We start from the raw sequence: 26278 nt of genomic DNA on the forward strand, positions 1-26278 counted from the left end.
TGGTTATTTTTGTGAGCAAAGTGCTTTTTACCTACCCTTTTCTCTATTTTGCTACATTGTCTTGGTAGGTTTTGCACCCTCATCTTCATTATTGTATTTTTTCATTCTGATTTGATGTAGCTGTGCAGTCCGATTCCCTTTTTCTAGATTCACCAACTGATCACAGAGAGTATGTACTGGATTCATGAGTGGAGAAAAAAACTCAGGGCAGTTGTAATGTGACACTAGTCACTACTTACGGGTAGTACGAATGGTAGAGTAGCCAGATAAGCCAAGTCAGGTACCAGGAGGACATGTAATGGATTCCAGAAGTTAAAAGAGGCATAGTCAGGTCACGATCTGGGGTCAGGATTTCAGTAAGGCACATAATGGATACAGAGAGTAAACTGGGACGTAGTCAGGCAATGGTTCGAGGTGAAAATACCAGGAGATCGTGTCAAGAACAGTGAGTGGGCAGAGGGGAGTCCAACAGCAGTCTGGTGTCAGGCAACAAAGATAAAAACAGGTATACTGGCCAACAGCTCTACTCACAGAACCAGAATGTACGACTGTCAGGGCTCTGGAACAGGTTGCTTAGTTCAGTAGCAGAGCAATTACAGAGAAGATGAAACACCTGAGCGACCCAGCAACTCCCAAAACCAGAATGGAAGCCTGCACTGTCAATCTACCACTGACAGCTTAGTGTACAGTTAAGTGTGTGGAGACTGCTGCATTCCCATTGGGAAACTTCTAGGAAAAAGTGATATCTTAACTTGAGCGGGCGTGCCGCAAGTGAAACGAACCAAAAACCATGTGTTTGTTCCTTTAAGCCGAAGGAGGTTTTGTGTTATGTTGCTGGAGAGTGATTTATGTGCTGTTAAAATAAACCTGCTGGGCTTTTTAAATGAAAATGTACCTGTTGTTACCTTGAAAAGCAAGCCGAGTGAGTAACCCATCACAATACGCATATTAAAATAAGTTGTGTATTATTAGGCCATGTACGCACTTTGAGTATTTGGTGACTTTTTTACCTCAGTATTGGTAAGCCAGATAAGTAAAAAATGCAGAAGTGGAGCCCGTGTTTCTTTTGTACTTTTCCTATGATTGTTCAACTCCTGGTTTTGTCTTACAAATACTGAGGTAAAAAAAACTCCCCAAATATTCAACATGGGCACACAGCTTATTTTAATATTGTATCATACAACATAGGGAAAACAAGAGAACACAAAAAAATCTAGAAAAGATTATGCATGTTTCTCTACAAAATGATAACTTTGGACTTATTTTTACATTTCCTCCGAAGACGAGACCATATATTTTGCTAGACAGATAACGGCAACTGTAATGAGTCCACCTTAAGAGCTCACCCCTCCTCATCCCCTCTCCGCTCGGATGACGTCACGCTGGATACAGGGATCAGATAAATATGCTTATAGAGCAACTGTTCAGCCACAAGAGCACCAGAGGGGATCTGCAGAACAGCTCCCAGGTAGAATGTGATGCCTTCAAGGCTGTGTGACTAAACTAACACCTCTTCCAGAGGCACAAAAGGCTTTTTCCCTGCTAACTTTCTGCCTAGCTCTTAGCACTTTTTGAATGCCTCTAAACCGTGTTTGACAGTATGATGTTGTCTGCATTTTGTGTGCCTGAGCTTACTGTGCCAGCTGGGACTTACAGCAACCCATTTGTTCACTAATCACAGGGGATCAGCTGTTTCAAAGCTCCTAACAGACTGCATGGAGACAGATATAGCTGCCTGCAGCTCAGCACCATCATTATCTATGGCTAGGTTATTTTCTTCACCCACCAATATCTGCGCTGCGTAGTCAATCGATATTTTAATGAATACTGGATTACAAAAGTCATGATTTCAATTACACTACAATACACAATACTTTCCATCTTTAGAATGTGGTCTTAGTCGTACCATTTATTTATGGAAAGACCTTCCTCTAAATAAAGATACACACACTCACACACTCATACACACACACACACACACACACACACACACACATATGCATCAATGAGTTCAGTTGGCAAGAATGTTATTAATATAACTCTTCCTAACTACATGAGATGATATTAATCCAGAAAGCTGAAATCTCAATTTATTTTGTTTTGAAAGTTTGAGCTAAATATCTGCTTACATCAAATAACGTCATAATATGAGACCACATCTTATGCATAATGTTAATAATATCTATAAAAGTAGTGATATCATGTAGGCTTCTATATTCTTCATTAGCTGAGATGACAAAGATACCTCAATACTTCTATGCAAATTGGCACACTCAATGGTTTTATAGATCTGATTTTTCTTATATTAAACAATTAGAAATATTATACAGTTTACTCTGTAGTCCATCAGCCACCAAAGCTCAAAGCTATTCACATCAATGCCAAATAAGAGTGGATATCCAGAATGAGTGAAACACCTCCATCAACGCATGTTGTAGACCACACAAATGTGAGCAAATAATCTCTACTGCTTCCTTGCATATACTTTTCATTGTTGACCAAGCATTGATTGAAAGCAGTGTATGTGCGCTGATGGTTTGGTGCTCTTGGATGTCAGTATCATTATCTTTAAGTTAAACAAACTGATTTATCCAAATGTATTCTGAGAAATTGCTTAGTATTTCTTCTCTCAATCTGTATATTCACATGGGGCAGATTTATTATAGAAAGTTCTGCGACTGACAATCCTGCTTGTGAATACAGGGCAACAGTGAGAACTTTCAGTAGGAAAAAAAGGAGTTGTCAGTGCCCTACAAACCTTCTGAAAGTCAAATAGCTCAAAACATTAAATGGGTGAACATAACAGATCAGGCATAGGAGAAATAATGTATCTCCGTAACATATTTGTCAAGGGAGAAATCTAATTTTATCATCTGTATTATTTTATTTTATGATCTGCATTATTTTATTTTAGGATCTGTATTATTTTATATTATGTTCTGCATTATTTTATTTTATGACCTGCATTATTTCAAAAAGTTCATGTTATATTTGTACCTGGCACTGGTATATTGTTTAATGTCATTACTGTCTTCTACATAACATCCAATATCATTTTCTTAGACTTGCTTTATTATATTTCCAGATGACCATCAGTTTTACATATATTACAATTCTACGGCAAACCCATAAACCCACACTGAAACCTATTTATATACTTTGCTAAGACAGTGAGAAAATATACCCATATTTCAGGAAGGCCTGGACTCAACTTTCACGTTGTCTATCTGTAGGTTTGATGGTCTGACCAGCTGCTCGGGATGGCTCGAGAAGCTGTATTCTGTGAGATCTGCTCCCCTGACTTCCATGCTTGTATGTGCCAGAAATGAATGCTGTACTGTGAGATTGATTACACCAGCACCTGTCGCATAGCATACATTCAGGCTGCCCTGTGTGACATGCCCCGAAAGAGGGTCTCAGACCAGGATCTATAAAATGGATTTTAAAAGGATCAGGCAATGCTGAAAATGAAGCATGTGTAATGTCCAAAGTAATAAATGTCCAGTCCTCGAAAATAGATCATCATGAGATTTCTATACTAATAAACTGCAAAGTTATTAAAGTTGTAATAATATTTCTTTAGGTAATACAATCAGATTGTTAATAGAGTAATTGCATATAAACAGTACAGACTTTATGTTCACAGTAAAGTTATTGTCTACAGCAAAGCTAAAAATGAGGTCATCTGTAGGGACACCCTGACAATGCAGAGCTAGGCGATAATAACCCTCCTTTAGTAAGAATATGGAGCTTCACATTATCTTGAACCAATTTGAAATACTTTGTTTCTAAGCAGTCCCGGATTTGTCACTTCTCCTTGCTCAGCACAGACTGGACAGAAGAGAAGTCACTTACCAGGACTTTCAACATGTTCGTTACTTGAGTATCTAGTTGGGTGGAGTTACATAAAATGTTTTGCAGCATTTTCAGATGTTGCGACTTAATTAAAGGGAATCTGTCAGCACAGGATGACTGTTCAAACCAAAGCACGGGCGCTCAGTTCATCATGGTGTCGCCAATCACTTAAATACACCATCCCATTTGTTTTTATTTTTCATCTATTTCTATTCTTCTCTCTCCTTTGATTGACAGCTCTGGCTTCATAGAGCCAAGGAAGGGCTGGGATAGGTGGAAAACAAGCAGGGGTAAGGTTTATGTAAAAGATTGCACCATGCACCTGTACTTGGTTTGAACATTCATTCTGTGCTGACAGAGTCCCTTTGAGGTTGGGACTACATAGCCACTTTGGTTCTGACACCTGTCACATGAACAAAATTTACTAAATTGTCACTGCTACATCTCAGTGCCATATAACTGAAAGGGGTCAAAGTTGCATGAAGTCCAACCATGTCAGATTTTTTTCAAAGTGGCATGTTGCAGTACTCACAGGTTCACAATGCAAACCCCTTTACTTGACTGGCATTGCAATGTTGCAGCGATACCTAGCAAACTTTGTATACACAAAAACATGTTGCATCCAAAGTCACCGAGAAGCGTGAATAGATAGTACACCAGCAGTGTCCATTTTATTTTATGTCATGTGATGGTGGTGGGGAAAAGAGCATTGAATACAATGTGTTTGCTTGATTTCAAGTTCAAAGAATGAATAGTATGTACATATATTGATCCAATAAAATCGGACATCTGATTAAGACCTTAAGCTGGGTTCACACTAAGCGACAGCGACAACGACGTCGCTGTTAGGTCACCATTTTCTGTGACGTAACAGCGACCTTGTAAGTCGCTGTTATGATCACTGCTTAGCTGTCAAACACAGCAGAAGCAGCGATCATAACGTCGCTGTGCTACATGTGCAGAGAGCAGGGGGTTGCGCTTAGCGCTGGCTCCTTGCTCTCCTAGGTACAGTACACATCGGGTTAATTAACCCGATGTGTGCTGCAGCTACATGTCACAGTGCAGAGAGCAGGGAGCCACGCGCACTGCTTAGCGCTGGCTCCTTGCTCTCCTTGCTACAGTATACATCGGGTTAATTAACCCGATGTGTGCTGCAGCTACATGTCACAGTGCAGAGAGCAGGGAGCCACGCGCACTGCTTAGCGCTGGCTCCTTGCTCTCCTTGCTACAGTATACATCGGGTTAATTACCCGATGCGTACTGCAGCCACATGTGCACAGAGCAGGAGCCAGCACTGGCAGCAAGAGCGGAGGCTGGTAACGAAGGTAAATATCGGGTAACCAGGGAAAGGTCTTCCCTTGGTTACCCGATGTTTACGCTGGTTACAGCTTACCGCAGCTGCCAGTGCCGGCTCCTGCTCGCTTCATTTCATCGCTCTCTCGCTGTCACACACAGCGATGTGTGTGTCACAGCGGGAGGGTGACGACCAAAAAATGAAGCTGGACATTCAGCAACGACCGGCGACCTCACAGCAGGGGCCAGGTCGTTGCTGGATGTCACACACAGCGACAGCGACGGGACGTCGCTGCAACGTCACAGAAAATGGTGACGTAGCAGCGACGTCGTTGTCGTTGTCGCTGTGTGTGACACCAGCTTTACAGAAACACTCCTGCATTTTATCTGTTAATTTCATCACCGGAGTGGTATTACTCATGTCCTTTGCCCATAGTAAAATATTTGCCTGCTAGATTGCCAGCCTTCTGCTGCGACACCAAACCTCACAGACCAATATTGTCATTAGTTGTGACTAGCCGGATCGCTTCAGTATTTTCTGAAAGCATCGGAATGCACTTCTTAGACTGGAGTCAGATGACCGTATATTTTCTCATGAGAGAGAATCGGATAGATTATGCTGATGACGCTCAGTTCTAATCATAGTTTGAGCTAAGTATCATTTACTGTGCTCTGATTCTCTCACATGCAAGGATCGAAGTACAGGTGAGGAGAAGATGAAGAATTTAATTTCTCCATCTTCTCCATTGTCGGTGTTGACATAAATCTGACTGCACTTGGATGATATCCGAGTGCAGTCCAATGTTTTACATGTACACCTAGACTTGGATGGCTGCATGCTGTCCAATATAAGCTGCCAAGCCCTATTCAGCACTGCCTCATAGTATAGTACTGGTCCAAGGGCTATCTGATAAAACATCAGATAGCCCTTGTCTGTTTTATATGCTTGTGTGAGCAAGCCATAAATGTAAGTCTATGAAAACCAGAACAAGGCTGTCACATACTTGCATTGAGATCTTGTGACCGTTAGCGCAGACTTCCGGTCAGTTAGAAGCTGCAGTCACAGTAGTTTGAAAGGAGACAAAAGTGGCGCCGGGAAGAGCAGAAGACGGCGGCTGCTAAGTGTTTTACTATTGGCAGGGAATAGAGATTAGTAATACCACTCTGGGGGTGAAACTAAACTCCGGAGTGGTGCTTTAAAGGATTAAAAATACACCATATCAACACGTCCACTGATATAATTTACAATTTTGTGTATGAATATTTTTATAGGTTTTCAGATCTGGAATCATGCGAGATCAGAGTGATGATGGGGGCAGATATATTGGGGGTGGTAATTGCAATAAATAACATTTCACCCTTTCTCAAGCCTTTGCAAGTGTGCCTAAAGCTAGAAAACATACAAATGACTATTATAGTCACCGCTGTAAGTCTACAATTGAGAAATCCACAAAGGTGCCATGCACACTAGAATTAAGTTATATAATGGATGTTTTTCAGCAAAGCGAATGTTCATCTGGTGGAATTTAACAAGTGATCTTTTGAACCAACTAATGGCACGTCAGCATCATCTGAACACAAGTCATCTGATATTGCTAGTCAATGTCTGAAAGACGGTTCCCAGAATATTCCCACAGCTTTCTCAAAAAACTTTTTGTTCATCGTTTACCCAGTGTTAATGGACATTATGGTCAGTCTGAATGGCTGTGACAGATAACATGAACTATAATGTGGATGGTATCATCAGTGTAATGATTGATCACCAGCTGACCATTCCTTCAGTTGCAGACAGACAGAAGAGGCCCCGGTGGAAGACCAGTATATGGGTCCCTCTTCATGTTTGCAGAAAAGCTGCTTGTTGTTTTGGCGGTGGTAGTGGCCCCCTCACCTGTTGGGTCCCTATGTGGCTGCAAAAGTTGCTCCAATTATAAGTTGCCCCTTATTCTATATATGATATATGGCCACTTTCATTATAGTAGAAGATAATTTGAAGAAACAGGCCCGATTGCATGCTGTCTGTGCACTCTGTGTACCATGCAGGCCGCTCTAGGCAATACTCTCTGAATATTCCCCCATTAAAGGCCCCTTTGTGCTCACCAATGCTCATAATTATTTGCTAGTTTCTAAGCAAGAATCTATTTGATGGCTGTTATGACTGTTAGGACTAAGGGGCCCTTTGCACACTACGACATTGCAAGTCGATGCTGCGATGCCGAGCGCGATAGTCCCCGCCTCCGTCGCAGCTGCGATATCATGGTGATAGCTGCCGTAGCGAACATTATCGCTACCGCAGCTTCACATGCACTCACCTGCCCTGCGACGTCGCTTTGGCTGGCCACCCACCTCCTTCCTAAGGGGGCGGTCATGTGGCGTCACAGCAACGTCACACGGCAGGCGGCCAATAGAAGTGGAGGGGCGAAGATGAGCAAGACGTAAACATCCCGACCACCTCTTTTCTTCCGCATTGCAGACAGGACACAGGTAGGAGATGTTCCTCGCTCCTGCGGCTTCATACACAGCGATGTGTGCTGCCGCAGGAACGAGGAACAACATCGTACCGTTGCAGCAGCCAAAATAATGAAAATGACAGATACTACACCGATCATACGATACCGACGCTTTTGCGCTCGGTAATCGTAGTTAAAACGATTTACACACTACGATGTCGAGAGCGACGCCGGAAGTGCGTCACTTTCAATTTGACCCCACTGACATCGCACCTGCGATGTCGTAGTGTGCAAAGGGCCCCTTAGGAAGTGACCACAACTTAGCAGTTCACTGATTAATGAGCGAAGTCTGAGTCCACTCTTAAAAATTGATTGCTTTTCCTTTGGATAAACTATTATCAATATTAGATCAGTTTTTCAACTATCGGCACAACAACTGCCAATGTAGTTAATAGGACAGCAATGCAACATCTTCAATTGCCGCTAAAACAGTACAATGTAGATATATAAAAACTGCATGTAAATAGCTGTCAATATTGAGGAGGCAGCCTGTCGGGAAGTGGATGCAAATAGCTGTTTGCAGGGGGTGCCAATTTTTGGACCACACACACACATCACTCACACATGAGATACATGTCGCACCCACATCTCTCAATCATTACATGCATGACACATCCGTCACTCACACATTAAATACATGCTGCATTCATGTCGCTTACAAATTAGCTATATAGCTACATCATTCACTTGCACCACTCACACACTAGATACATGCAGCAGACACTTTACTCCCACATTAAAAAAATGCTGTGTCTACTTTACTCACACATTTTATTCACGCTGTATGCATGTCACCCACACATCAAATACAAGCCAGACACACTTCACCCACAAATTATATATATATTGCACACAGCTCACTCCCATATTAGATATATTCTGCACACACATCACTCACACATTAGATATATTCTGCACACACATCACTCACACATTAGATATATTCTGCACACACATCACTCACACATTAGATATATTCTGCATACACATCACTCACACATTATATATATTCTGCACACACATCACTCACACATTAGATATATTCTGCATACACATCACTCACACATTAGATATATTCTGCATACACATCACTCACACATTATATATATTCTGCACACACATCACTCACACATTAGATATATTCTGCACACACATCACTCACACATTAGATATATTCTGCACACACATCACTCACACATTAGATATATTCTGCATACACATCACTCACACATTATATATATTCTGCACACACATCACTCACACATTAGATATATTCTGCACACACATCACTCACACATTAGATATATTCTGCACACACATCACTCACACATTAGATATATTCTGCACACTCATCACTCACACATTAGATATATTCTGCACACTCATCACTCACACATTAGATATATTCTGCACACACATCACTCACACATTAGATATATTCTGCACACACATCACTCACACATTAGATATATTCTGCACACACATCACTCACACATTATATATATTCTGCACACACATCACTCACACATTAGATATATTCTGCACACACATCACTCACACATTAGATATATTCTGCACACACATCACTCACACATTAGATATATTCTGCATACACATCACTCACACATTATATATATTCTGCACACACATCACTCACACATTAGATATATTCTGCACACACATCACTCACACATTAGATATATTCTGCACACACATCACTCACACATTAGATATATTCTGCACACTCATCACTCACACATTAGATATATTCTGCACACTCATCACTCACACATTAGATATATTCTGCACACACATCACTCACACATTAGATATATTCTGCACACACATCACTCACACATTAGATATATTCTGCACACACATCACTCACACATTAGATATATTCTGCATACACATCACTCACACATTAGATATATTCTACACACACATCACTCACACATTAGATATATTCTACACACACATCACTCACACATTAGATATATTCTGCACACACATCACTCACACATTAGATATATTCTGCACACTCATCACTCACACATTAGATATATTCTGCACACACATCACTCACACATTAGATATATTCTGCACACTCATCACTCACACATTAGATATATTCTGCACACTCATCACTCACACATTAGATATATTCTGCACACACATCACTCACACATTAGATATATTCTGCACACACATCACTCACACATTAGATATATTCTGCACACACATCACTCACACATTAGATATATTCTGCACACACATCACTCACACATTAGATATATTCTGCACACATCACTCACACATTAGATATATTCTGCACACACATCACTCACACATTAGATATATTCTGCACACACATCACTCACACATTAGATATATTCTGCACACACATCACTCACACATTAGATATATTCTGCATACACATCACTCACACATTAGATATATTCTACACACACATCACTCACACATTAGATATATTCTGCACACACATCACTCACACATTAGATATATTCTGCATACACATCACTCACACCTTAGATATATTCTGCACACACATCACTCACACATTAGATATATTCTGCATACACATCACTCACACATTAGATATATTCTGCACACACATCACTCACACATTAGATATATTCTGCATACACATCACTCACACATTAGATATATTCTACACACACATCACTCACACATTAGATATATTCTACACACACATCACTCACACATTAGATATATTCTGCACACTCATCACTCACACATTAGATATATTCTGCACACACATCACTCACACATTAGATATATTCTGCACACACATCACTCACACATTAGATATATTCTGCACACACATCACTCACACATTAGATATATTCTGCACACACATCACTCACACATTAGATATATTCTGCACACTCATCACTCACACATTAGATATATTCTGCACACTCATCACTCACACATTAGATATATTCTGCACACACATCACTCACACATTAGATATATTCTGCACACACATCACTCACACCTTAGATATATTCTGCACACACATCACTCACACATTAGATATATTCTGCACACACATCACTCACACATTAGATATATTCTGCATACACATCACTCACACATTAGATATATTCTGCACACACATCACTCACACATTAGATATATTCTGCACACACATCACTCACACATTAGATATATTCTGCACACACATCACTCACACATTAGATATATTCTGCACACACATCACTCCCATATTAGATATATTCTACACACACATCACTCACACATTAGATATATTCTGCACACACATCACTCACACATTAGATATATTCTGCACACACATCACTCACACATTATATATATTCTGCACACACATCACTCACACATTAGATATATTCTGCACACACATCACTCACACATTAGATATATTCTGCATACACATCACTCACACATTATATATATCCTGCACACACATCACTCACACATTAGATATATTCTACACACACATCACTCACACATTAGATATATTCTGCACACACATCACTCACACATTATATATATTCTGCACACACATCACTCACACGTTAGATATATTCTACACACACATCACTCACACATTAGATATATTCTGCACACACATCACTCACACATTAGATATATTCTGCACACACATCACTCACACATTAGATATATTCTGCATACACATCACTCACACATTATATATATCCTGCACACACATCACTCACACATTAGATATATTCTACACACACATCACTCACACATTAGATATATTCTGCACACACATCACTCACACATTATATATATTCTGCACACACATCACTCACACGTTAGATATATTCTACACACACATCACTCACACATTAGATATATTCTGCACACACATCACTCACACATTAGATATATTCTGCACACACATCACTCACACGTTAGATATATTCTACACACACATCACTCACACATTAGATATATTCTGCACACACATCACTCACACATTAGATATATTCTGCACACACATCACTCACACATTAGATATATTCTGCACACACATCACTCACACATTAGATATATTCTACACACACATCACTCACACATTAGATATATTCTGCACACACATCACTCACACATTAGATATATTCTGCATACACATCACTCACACCTTAGATATATTCTGCACACACATCACTCACACATTAGATATATTCTGCATACACATCACTCACACATTAGATATATTCTGCACACACATCACTCACACATTAGATATATTCTGCATACACATCACTCACACATTAGATATATTCTGCACACACATCACTCACACATTAGATATATTCTACACACACATCACTCACACATTAGATATATTCTGCACACTCATCACTCACACATTAGATATATTCTGCACACTCATCACTCACACATTAGATATATTCTGCACACACATCACTCACACATTAGATATATTCTGCACACTCATCACTCACACATTAGATATATTCTGCACACTCATCACTCACACATTAGATATATTCTGCACACACATCACTCACACATTAGATATATTCTGCACACACATCACTCACACATTAGATATATTCTGCACACACATCACTCACACATTAGATATATTCTGCACACACATCACTCACACATTAGATATATTCTGCACACACATCACTCACACATTAGATATATTCTGCACACTCATCACTCACACATTAGATATATTCTGCACACACATCACTCACACATTAGATATATTCTGCACACACATCACTCACACATTAGATATATTCTGCACACACATCACTCACACATTAGATATATTCTGCACATACATCACTCACACATTATATATATTCTGCACACACATCACTCACACATTAGATATATTCTACACACACATCACTCACACATTAGATATATTCTGCATACACATCACTCACACATTAGATATATTCTGCACACACATCACTCACACATTAGATATATTCTGCACACACATCACTCACACATTAGATATATTCTGCATACACATCACTCACACATTAGATATATTCTGCACACACATCACTCACACATTAGATATATTCTGCACACACATCACTCACACATTAGATATATTCTGCACACACATCACTCACACATTAGATATATTCTGCACACACATCACTCACACATTAGATATATTCTGCACACACATCACTCCCATATTAGATATATTCTACACACACATCACTCACACATTAGATATATTCTGCACACACATCACTCACACATTAGATATATTCTGCACACACATCACTCACACATTATATATATTCTGCACACACATCACTCACACATTAGATATATTCTGCACACACATCACTCACACATTAGATATATTCTGCATACACATCACTCACACATTATATATATTCTGCACACACATCACTCACACATTAGATATATTCTACACACACATCACTCACACATTAGATATATTCTGCACACACATCACTCACACATTATATATATTCTGCACACACATCACTCACACGTTAGATATATTCTACACACACATCACTCACACATTAGATATATTCTGCACACACATCACTCACACATTAGATATATTCTGCACACACATCACTCACACATTAGATATATTCTGCACACACATCACTCACACGTTAGATATATTCTGCATACACATCACTCACACGTTAGATATATTCTACACACACATCACTCACACATTAGATATATTCTGCACACACATCACTCACACATTAGATATATTCTGCACACACATCACTCACACATTAGATATATTCTGCACACACATCACTCACACATTAGATATATTCTACACACACATCACTCACACATTAGATATATTCTGCACACACATCACTCACACATTAGATATATTCTGCATACACATCACTCACACCTTAGATATATTCTGCACACACATCACTCACACATTAGATATATTCTGCACACACATCACTCACACATTAGATATATTCTACACACACATCACTCACACATTAGATATATTCTGCACACACATCACTCACACATTAGATATATTCTGCATACACATCACTCACACATTAGATATATTCTGCATACACATCACTCACACATTAGATATATTCTGCACACACATCACTCACACATTAGATATATTCTGCATACACATCACTCACACATTAGATATATTCTGCACACACATCACTCACACATTAGATATATTCTGCACACACATCACTCACACATTAGATATATTCTGCACACACATCACTCACACATTAGATATATTCTGCACACACATCACTCACACATTAGATATATTCTACACACACATCACTCACACATTAGATATATTCTGCACACACATCACTCACACATTAGATATATTCTGCATACACATCACTCACACCTTAGATATATTCTGCACACACATCACTCACACATTAGATATATTCTGCACACACATCACTCACACATTAGATATATTCTGCACACACATCACTCACACATTAGATATATTCTGCACACACATCACTCACACATTAGATATATTCTGCACACACATCACTCACACCTTAGATATATTCTGCACACAGATCACTCACACATTAGATATATTCTGCACACACATCACTCACACATTAGATATATTCTGCACACACATCACTCACACATTAGATATATTCTGCACACACATCACTCACACATTAGATATATTCTGCACACACATCACTCACACATTAGATATATTCTGCACACACATCACTCACACATTAGATATATTCTGCACACACATCACTCACACATTAGATATATTCTGCACACACATCACTCACACATTATATATATTCTGCACACACATCACTCACACATTAGATATATTCTGCACACACATCACTCACACATTAGATATATTCTGCACACACATCACTCACACATTAGATATATTCTGCACACACATTACTCACACATTAGATATATTCTGCATACACATCACTCACACATTAGATATATTCTGCACACACATCACTCACACATTAGATATATTCTACACACACATCACTCACACATTAGATATATTCTGCACACACATCACTCACACATTAGATATATTCTGCACACACATCACTCACACATTAGATATATTCTGCATACACATCACTCCCACATTAGATATATTCTGCATACACATCACTCACACATTAGATATATTCTGCATACACATCACTCACACATTAGATATATTCTGCATACACATCACTCACACATTATATATATTCTGCATACACATCACTCACACATTAGATATATTCTGCACACACATCACTCACACATTAGATATATTCTGCACACACATCACTCACACATTAGATATATTCTGCACACACATCACTCACACATTAGATATATTCTACACACACATCACTCACACATTAGATATATTCTGCACACACATCACTCACACATTATATATATTCTGCACACACATCACTCACACATTAGATATATTCTACACACACATCACTCACACATTAGATATATTCTGCACACACATCACTCACACATTAGATATATTCTGCATACACATCACTCACACATTAGATATATTCTGCACACACATCACTCACACATTAGATATATTCTGCACACACATCACTCACACATTAGATATATTCTGCACACACATCACTCACACATTAGATATATTCTGCACACACATCACTCACACATTAGATATATTCTACACACACATCACTCACACATTAGATATATTCTGCACACACATCACTCACACATTAGATATATTCTGCACACACATCACTCACACATTAGATATATTCTACACACACATCACTCACACATTAGATATATTCTGCACACACATCACTCACACATTAGATATATTCTGCACACACATCACTCACACATTAGATATATTCTGCACACAGATCACTCACACATTAGATATATTCTGCACACACATCACTCACACATTAGATATATTCTACACACACATCACTCACACATTAGATATATTCTGCATACACATCACTCACACATTAGATATACATACACATTACTCACTCATTAGATATATTCTGCAAAAACACACATCACTCACACATTAGATATATTCTGCATACACATCACTCACACATTAGATATACATACACATTACTCACTCATTAGATATATTCTGCAAAAACACACATCACTCACACATTAGATATACATGCACATCACTCACACAGTACATACATGCCACACACATGATTCACACACATACATGCCACACACGTCATTCACACAGTACATACATGTTACACACATGTCATTAAAACACTAAATACATGCCACACATAAGACATTCACACAGAACATACATGCCATACACATCATTCACACAATACATACATGCCACACATAAGACATTCACACAGTACATATTTGTCACACACACACGCCATTCACACAGTACATACATGCCACACACATAATTCACACAGTATATACATGCCACACACACATCATTCACACACATGTCATTCACACAGTACATACATGCCACACATATGAAATTCATACAGTACATACATGCCACACATACGTCATTCACACAGTACATACATGCCACACATACGTCATTCACACAGTACATACATGCCACACATACGATATTCACACAGTACATACATGCCACACACACGTCATTCACACAGTACATACATGCCACACATACGATATTCGCACAGTACATACATGCCACACATACAGTACAGACCAAAAGTTTGGACACGTCTTCTCATTCAAAGAGTTTTCTTTATTTTCATGACTCTAAAAATTGTAGATTTACATTGAAGACATCAAAACTATGAATGAAATTATGTGGAATGAAATACTTAAAAAAAGTGTGAAACTGAAAATATGTTTTATATTCTAGATTATTCAAAGTATCCACCTTTTGCTTTGATTACTGCTTTGCATACTCTTGGCATTCTCTTGATGAGCTTCAGGAGGTAGTCACTGGAAATGGTCTTCCAACAGTCTTGAAGGAGTTCCTAGAAATGCTTAGCACTTGTTGGCCTTTTTCCCTTCACTCTGCGGTCCAGCACACCCCAAACCATCTCAATTGGGTTCAGGTCTGGTGACTGTGGAAGCCAGGTTATCTGGCGTAGCATCCCATCACTCTCCTTTTAGTCAAATAGCCCTTACACAGCCTGGAGGTGTGTTTGGGGTCATTGCCCTGTTGAAAAATAAATGATGGTCCAACTAAACACAAACCGGATAGAGTAGCACACCGCTGCAAAATGCTGTGGTAGCCATGCTGGTTCAGTATGCCTTCTATTTTGAATAAGTCCCCAACATTGTCACCAGCAAAGCACCCCCACATCATCACATCTCCTCTTCCATGCTTCACGGTGGGAACCAGGCATGTAGAGTCCATCCATTCACCTTTTCTACAAAGACACGGTGGTTGAATCCAAAGATCTGAAATTTGGACTCATCAGACCAAAGCACAGATTTCCACTGGTCTAATGTCCATTCCTTGTGTTCTTTAGCCCAAACAAGACTCTTCTGCTTGTTGCCTGTCCTTAGCAGTGGTTTCATAGCAGCTATTTTACCATGAAGGCCTGCTGCACAATGTCTCCTCTTAATAGTTGTTCTAGAGATGAGTTGTGTCCAAACGTTTGGTCTGTACTGTACGTCATTTACACAGTACATACATGTCACACACACTTCATTCACACAGTATATACAGTACATGCCACACACGTCACTAACATATTAGATACTTGCCACACACATCACTCACATTAGATACATGCGGCACCAGATTACATACATGCTAGACATAGGTCATCGAAAATTCAAATTTTCATTTGGATTTATACAGTATATAAGAAACACAGTGGCATAATTAAAGCAAAGTTTGTAATGTCCCTCTCCTGTACAAATGTCCCCCACTATGATCCTCTGAAATATATGTGTCCATCATTGATTTCTTCCGGTATATATGTCGCCCATCCTGGGCCTCTTTCTGGTATATACAGTTGAAACCAGAAGTTTACATACATAGTTTCATAGGTTTAAAATAGACCTCGGTCCATCTAGTTCAACCTTTCTCCACCAATTGTACATTTTGTCATTAAGTCACTTATAACTAATAATGTTGTGTGTACTGAGGAAATCATCCAGTCCTTTTTTAAAAGCTGTTATATTATCTGCTATTACTACCTCTTGTGGTAGGGCATTCCACAGTCTGACCGCTCTAACTGTAAAGAACCCTTTCCTATTTAGCTGTCGGAATCGCTTTTCTTCCACTCGCAGTGAGTGCCCCCTGGTCCTTAGTATACTCTTTGGAAGAAATAAGTCATGTGCCAGTCCTTTATATTGACCACACATGTATTTATACATATAAATGAGATCTCCTCTGAGACGTCTTTTTTCTAAGCTAAACATATCTAACTTTTTCAACCTGTCATCATATGGGAGGCCTGCCCCCCCTTGTAATAGTCTAGTTGGCCGCCTTTCAACTGACTCTAACTTCTGAATGTCCTTTTTAAAATGTGGAGCCCAAAACTGGATCCCATATTCTAGATGTGGCCTTACAAGGGATTTATAGAGGGGTAACAATACGTTGGGATCACGGAATCTAATTTCTTTTTTTATACACCCTAAAATCTTGTTTGCTTTTGCAGCTGCTGCCTGAGGCCCCCTTCACACGTCCGTGAAAAACACGCACGTGTGTAACGGGCCGTTTTTCGTGTCCGTGTCCCGTTTTTGTGTCCGTTTTTATGGTCCGTGTGGCACCTGTGTGAATTGCGTATGCTAGCCGTGTTTGTGTGTAGAACGTCCGTATGTGCGTGTGGAATTAACGTGTATGTGTACGTGGAATGTCCGTGTGGAATGTCCGTGTGTGTGATGCACAATGTCGTTTATAAATGTCGGCTGACAGCAGACAGAGTTGCGCGATGAGAATGAACTCGGGTGAACTTCACCAGACTTCATCCTCATACCGCGGCTCTGTCTGTGTCGAGTACTGATTAGCGGTCACCTGTGAAGGATTCACCGGTGACTGCTAATCCCCCGAGTGACTGAAGTTTCCCCCCTCTCTCATACTCACCGTTCCTCGATCCCCGGCGCTGCACGGCATTCACACTGCTGCGGCGGCTTTTACTATTTTGAAAAAGCCGGCCGCTCATTAAACAATCTCCTATTCCCTGCTTTCCCCGCCCACCGGCGCCTATGATTGGTTGCAGTGAGACACGCCCCCACGCTGAGTGACAGGTGTCTCACTGCACCCAATCACAGCAGCCGGTGGGCGTGTCTATACTGTGCAGGAAAATAAATAAATAAATAATTAAAAAAAACCGGCGTGCGGTCCCCCCCAATTTTAATGCCAGCCAGATAAAGCCATACGGCTGAAGGCTGGTATTCTCAGGATGGGGAGCTCCACGTTATGGGGGGCCCCCCACCCTAACAATATCAGTCAGCAGCCGCCCAGAATTGCCGCATACATTTTATGCGACAGTTCTGGGGCTGTACCCGGCTCTTCCCGATTTACCCTGGTGCTTTGGCAAATCGGGGTAATAAGGAGTTATTGGCAGCCCATAGCTGCCAATAAGTCCTAGATTAATCATGTCAGGCGTCTATGAGACACCTTCCATGATTAATCTGTAAGTTACAGTAAAAAAACACACACCCGAAAAATCCTTTTATTAGAAATAAAAAACACAAACACATTCCCTCATTACCAATTTATTAACCCCGACAAACCCTCCATGTCCGGCGTACTCCACGGACCTCCAGCGTCGCTTCCAGCATGAAGGTGACAGGAGCAGCAGAAGACACCGCCGCTCCGGTCACCTCCAAGCAGCAACTGAGGTGAGTAGCGCAATCAGCTGCTGTCACTGAGGTTACCTGCTGTCACTGGATCCAGTGACAGCGGGTAACCTCAGTGACAGCTCAGCCGATCGCGCGGCTGTGTTCATTACCTGCTTGGAGGTGACCGGAGCGGCGGTGTCTTCTGCAGCTCCTGTCACCTTCATGCTGGAAGCAACGCTGGAGGTCCGTGGAGTACGCCGGACATGGAGGGTTTGTCGGGGTTAATAAATTGGTAATGAGGGAATGTGTTTGTGTTTTTTATTTCTATTAAAGGATTTTTTCGGGTGTGTGTGTGTTTATTTACTGTAACTTACAGATTAATCATGGAGGGTGTCTCATAGACGCCTGACATGATTAATCTAGGACTTATTGGCAGCTATGGGCTGCCAATAACTCCTTATTACCCCGATTTGCCAAAGCACCAGGGTAAATCGGGAAGAGCCGGGTACAGCCCCAGAACTGTCGCATATAATGTATGCGGCAATTCTGGGCGGCTGCTGACTGATATTGTTAGGGTGGGGGGCTCCCCATAACGTGGAGCTCCCCATCCTGAGAATACCAGCCTTCAGCCGTATGGCTTTATCTGGCTGGCATTAAAATTGGGGGGGGCCGCACGCCGTTTTTTTTTAATTATTTATTTATTTATTTTCCTGCACAGTATAGACACGCCCACCGGCTGCTGTGATTGGGTGCAGTGAGACACCTGTCACTCAGCGTGGGGGCGTGTCTCACTGCAACCAATCATAGGCGCCGGTGGGCGGGGAAAGCAGGGAATAGGAGATTGTTTAATGAGCGGCCGGCTTTTTCAAAATAGTAAAAGCCGCCGCAGCAGTGTGAATGCCGTGCAGCGCCGCGCCGGAGATCGGGGAACGGTAAGTATGAGAGAGGGGGGGAAACCGACCAACAGACTGTGAGAGAGGGACAGACAAGACAGAGAGAGAGACAGACGGACTCAGGGAGATTGACCGACATACACAGAAATAGAAAGAATAGCCGACATCACTAGAAATAAAAACACCAAACGGACACGGACTATAGGTAGATGCATACGTGTTTACTAACGTGTGTGCACATACCCATAGACTTTCATTGTGTCCACGTGTGCGTGCTCCGTGCAGATAACGGACATGCATCCGTGCAAAACGCAAACACATACGGATCACGGACACGCACACACGGACATAATGAAATAACACACGTGTGACCACAATCATAGATTAACATTGGTGCACGTTTGTCCGTGTCTCCGGACATACGGACACGGACCGAACACGCACGTGTTTCACGGACGTGTGAAGAGGGCCTGACACTGAGTGCTGCTGCTCAGATTATTTGTAATGAGAATACCCAAGTCACTCTCCTTTTCTGTAGTCCCAAGTTTAGTTCCATTTAATGTATACGCATATGTATAATGTATAATGTATAACGTATATAGGATTACTCCGTCCTAGGTGCATTACTTTACATTTATCCACATAAATCTCATTTGCCAAGTATCTGCCCATTCTGACATCTTATCCAGATTGTTTTGTAATATTGTACTATCAAGGTCAGTTTTTATTATCCTACACAGTTTGGTGTCATCAGCAAAGACTGACACTTTACTCTCAATCCTATCCACAAGGTCATTTATAAAGAGATTAAAACAAATCGGTCCTAGCACAGATCCCTGCGGCACCCCACTGCTGACTATAGCCCATTTAGAGAATGTACCATTTATGTATAGTCTTTGTTTCCTATCTTTTAGCCAATTCCTTAACCAGATGCATATAGTTTCCCCTAGTCCCTGAGTCTGGAGCTTCAGTATAAGGCTATTATGTGGTACCGTATCAAATGCCTTTGCAAAGTCCAAATAAATCACATCAGCTGCATTACCAATATCCAGGTTTGCACTTACCTTCTCATAGAACCCCAACAGGTTGGTTAGACATGACTTATCTTTCATGAATCCATGCTGTTTGTCAGTTATTATATTATTTTCTGCAATATATTTTTGCATGTCATCCCTTAAAATGCCCTGAAAAACTTTGCAAAAACGTTGCTTGGATTTACCCTCTTACCTTTCTTAAATATCAGTACCACATCAGCAATTCTCCAATCCTAAGGCACCTACCCTGTTACAAGCGAGTCTAAGAAGATGAAATACAGTGGTCTGTCAATTACTGAGCTCAATTCCCTCAATATTCATGGATGAATGCCATATGGCCCGGGGGTTTTGTCAATGTTTAATTTACTTAGATGCAGGTGTTCTTTTTCTTGTGTTAAATTAATTATATTGGGTGGTGAACTTTGATTTTTAACTTGTTGAATGATCCGTAGATCCTTGGTGAACACTGATGAGAAGTGCCTGTTTAATATCTCAGTCTTTTCTTTGTCCTCTATAACTAACTTATTATATTTTAAGGGGCCGAAACTATCCTTTGTTTTCCTTTTGGCATTCATGTATTTATAAAAGATTTTGGGATTTATTTTAATGTCCTTGGCGATTTTTGTTTCAGTAGCTAATTTTGCTTGCTTGATTTCTTTTTTAAATTTTCTTTTGATATCTTGATACTTCTGAAATGCTATTTCTGTACTCTTAGCCTTCAAAATTTTAAATGCCCTTTGTTTTTGTTTTATTATACTTTGTACAATCTTATTTATCCATAGTGGTTTCTTTTTATTCATGGACATTTTATTACCAGAAGGTATACATTTTTTACAGGACTCTTGTAGTATATCCTTAATCTTACCCCATTTATGTTCGGTATCCCCAGTTACCATGACATTGTTCCAATCTACACCGTTAAAAGCTTTTCCCTTAATTTGTTGAAATCAGCTTTCCTAAAATTCCAGGTTTTAGCATTTCCCATTTCAAATTTTCTATTGAATATTACTTTGAAGCTTCCCATATTATGAACGCTGGTGCCCAAGTGCTCCGGGACCTGTAGATCTGAAATTGTATCTGGTCTTTTTGACAGGACCATATCTGGTAAATTTTATCCCCTTGTTGGTTCATCTACCATCTGAGAGAGTAATTGTCTTCAATTGTAGATAAGAACTTACAGCTTTTAGCACGACCCAAAGATTCTATGTCCCACTGTATGTCTGGATTGTTGAAATCCCCCATAATAAGGACCCGATTATTATTAGCTGCCTTTTCAATTTGTTGCAGCATTTCACCTTCTATCTGTTCAGGTATGCTAGAAGGTTTAGAACAACTCAGAAACCGGTCCCCCCAATTTAGGAAACATACCAGTGGTTCATGTTAAAAGATTTAAATTTTATTACATTCAATTAAAATACATCTTAAAAAAACAGAGATATCCTGTAAGGGACCAATTTAATACCCAGATAATATACTGTCACTTATAAGCAGGGAAGCTCAGGAGAATTAGCCAGAATAGCAAATATCGCTATTGCTGTTTAAAACAGAAACACCTGGACAAGTGCTGCTGGTAAAATACCTACTGTATACAGACACCATAAGAACCAATACTGATTAAACTACAATTATACTATAAACTCCTAGTGGCTGGGTATTTACTCTCTGTTAAAATGATCAGCACCTAGATCTAAATAAATATCGGACGGTAAATACCTGATGGCACTGTAACTAAACCAGGATCTGGGTGAACAGTCCCTTCACCCCAACGCCGTTTCGCCCTGGCTTCTTCCGGGGGCGTCTATGCTAGAAGGTTTATAGCAAACTCCAATTAGCAGCTTTCCATTATTCTCCTCCCCATGTACATTTACCCATACTGACTGTACATTATTGCAGCTCCACCCAATGTCATCATTGAACACAGGTCTTAGGTTAGATTTGATAAATATTCGCACCCCACCACCTTTTTTCTCTTTCCTGTCCTTCCTAAATGTAGTATAACCCTCTACGTTTGTCACCCAGTCATGGCTCTTATCCAGCCAGGTTTCTGTATTGCCCACCACATCATAATCCATGGTTGACATAAAAGTCTCCAATTCATTCATTTTGTTTGAAAGACTTCTTGAATTTGCCAGTAAACATTTAATACTATTAACGCATTCCTTACTCCTAGCCTCCCTACTTTCCTTGCATGTTCCAGCCCCCCAAACCTTCATTTACCCCTATTTTCTCAATGTCTCCATCCCCTTATTTGCTATACTACCCTCCCCCCAGCTGCCTCCTCTCCATTGAGGTGTAGTTCGTCCCTACCGTACAGCCTGTAGCCGACTGAGAAGTCGGCCCAGTTCTCCATTAACCCAAATCCTTCCTGCACCATTTTCTAAGCCACATTTTTATTTCCCTAAGCTCCTGCTGTTTTTATAGTGATGCTTGTGGCACCGGTAGTATTTCTGAATACACCACCTTGGAGGTCCTGGACTTCAGCTTCTCTCCTAGTTCCCTGTAATCATTTTTAAGGACATTCCACCTGCCTCTAACTTTGTCATTAGTACCAATGTGCACCATGACTGCTGGGTTTTCCCCAGGTCCACCCAGCAATCTGTCTATCCAATCCGCAATATGCCGAACCCGAGCACCCGGGAGACAACACACTGTTCGGCATTCACGGTCTTGGCGACAGATGACCCTGTCTGTCTGCCTAATTACAGAGTCCCCTACCACCAACATCTGTCTGGGCTTTGCTGCACTCCTATGTCCCTCCTTCCTACAGCAGTCGTTTTCCTGGTTTCTAGGAGCAACATCCTGTTGTAGTGATCCTAGTCCTGGGCCTGCATTTCTAATATCAGCCAAACAGGCATATTTACTAGGTTGTGCCAGATTAGGACTAGGCACAACTTTGTCTAAAAAGACACATATGCATGTTTTTCTCACTAAAATCAGAATAAACCTTTCCCGTTTTAGGTCAATTGGGAACCAAAATTCTTTATATTTGCCAAATGCCAGAATAATGAGAGAGAATATTTTAAAGCATTATTATTACTTTCTGCAAAGTCAAACGTTTACATACATTTCATTAGTATTTGGTACCATTGCCATCAAACTATGACTTGCGTCAAACGTTTTGAATATCCTTCCACAAGCTTGCCACAATAGTTGGTAGGAATTTGGGTCCACTCCTCCTGACAGAACTGGTGTAACTGAGCCATGTTTGTAGGTCGCCTTGCTCACACCAGCCTTTTCAGCTTTGCCCATAAATTTGTAATAGGATTGAGATCAGGGCTTTATGATGGCCCCACCAAAACATTGACTTTGTTATCCTTAAGCCACTTTGTAACCAATTTGACAGTGTGCTTCGAGTCTTTGTCCATTTGGAAGACCCATTCCCACCTGAGCTTTCAGTTCTTGGCTGATGTCTTGAGATGTTGCTTCAGTATTGCCACATCATCTTCTTTCCTTGTGATGCAACTATTATGTGAGTACACCAGTCCCTCTTGCAGCAAATCAATCCCACAACATTATGCTGCCACCCCCATGTTTCACAGTTTGGATGGTGTTCTTAGGCTTCAAAACGTCTCCCTTTTTCCTCCAAATTTAACAATGGTCATTATGGCCAAATAGTTCAATTTTAGTTTTGACAGACAACAGGACATGTCTCCAAAAATTAAGGTCTTTTTTCCTGTGTGCATTTGCAAAGATAATCTGGCCTTTATATGTTGTATTTGGTTTAATGGCTTTTTCCAAGCAGAGTGGCCTTTCAGCCCATGTTGAGGCAGTACTCGTTTCTCTGGATAATCACACAATCTTACCAGTTTTTGCCAGCAACTTCACAAGGTCTTTTGCTTTTGTACTTGGGTTGATATCCATATGTCTGACCAAAGCATGTTCATCTCTTGTACACAGAACCCATCTCCCCTCGCTAACGTCTCACTAAACAACGTACCAGCGATTCCGACCACGATACGACCTGGTCAGGATCGCTGGTACGTCGCTACAGGGTCGCTAGTGACCTGTCAATCAGGCAGATCTCACCAGCGACCAGCCACCAGCGAGTCGTGTAACGATGCTGCGCTTAGTAACCAGGGTAAATATCGGGTAACTAATCAAAGCGCTTTGCTTGGTTACCCGATATTTACCCTGGTTACCAGTGTACACCGCTTATAGACTGCCAGCGCTGGCTTCCTGTATATTTAGCTAGGGTACACATTGGGTTAATAAGCAAAGCGCTTTGCTTAGTTACCCAATATTTACCCTGGCTACGTGTGCAGGGAGCCAGCGTTGGCAGCCTGTAAGCGGTGTACGCTGGTAACCAGGGTAAATATCAGGTAACCAAGCAAAGCGCTTTGCTTAGTTACCCGATATTTATCCTGGTTACCAGCGTACGCTGCTTACACAGAGTCATTGCTTGTTGGTCTACCGCCGTCAAACACGCCAATGTGTGCTGCACAGCGGGAGACCAACGAGCAAAAAATGAACCAGAACAGTGTGCAATGATCAGCGATTTTACAGCAGGGGCCAGGTCACTGCTTAGTGTCCCACACAGCGAGATTGCTGATGAGGTCACTGGTACGTCACAAAACCTGTGACTCAGCAGCGATCTCGCTATATGAGAAGTACCCCTTACTGAGCAGTATGATAGCTGAACATTCCCATCTTGTTTGTATTTGCTTATAATTGTTTGTACAGATGAACAAGGCACCTTCAGGTGTCTGGAAATAGCACCCAAGGATGAACCAGACTTGTGCAAATCTACAATTCTCTTCCAGAGATCTTGGATGAGTTCTTTTGACTTCCCGATGATGCTGCACAA

The 26278-nt window shown here is 40.6% G+C and overlaps 1 protein-coding gene across 2 annotated transcripts in view; it reads left to right on the forward strand.

The window, feature by feature from the left end:
• The first annotated feature begins 1395 nt into the window (after positions 1–1395).
• Positions 1396–26278, forward strand: part of LDB3 (LIM domain binding 3) — a 282469-nt gene continuing 257586 nt past the window's right edge. Inside the window, exons 1-2 of one of the 2 annotated variants that reach the window (XM_075348997.1) lie at positions 1437–1468; positions 3234–3312. The gene's annotated coding sequence lies outside the window, so the exon portion shown is untranslated. Of the gene's footprint in view, positions 1469–3233; positions 3313–26278 lie in introns of both variants that reach the window. The other variant, XM_075348995.1, reaches the window with a different exon arrangement.

The sequence above is a fragment of the Anomaloglossus baeobatrachus genome, chromosome 5 (assembly GCF_048569485.1).
Source record: "Anomaloglossus baeobatrachus isolate aAnoBae1 chromosome 5, aAnoBae1.hap1, whole genome shotgun sequence".
Taxonomy (NCBI): Eukaryota; Metazoa; Chordata; class Amphibia; order Anura; family Aromobatidae; genus Anomaloglossus; species Anomaloglossus baeobatrachus.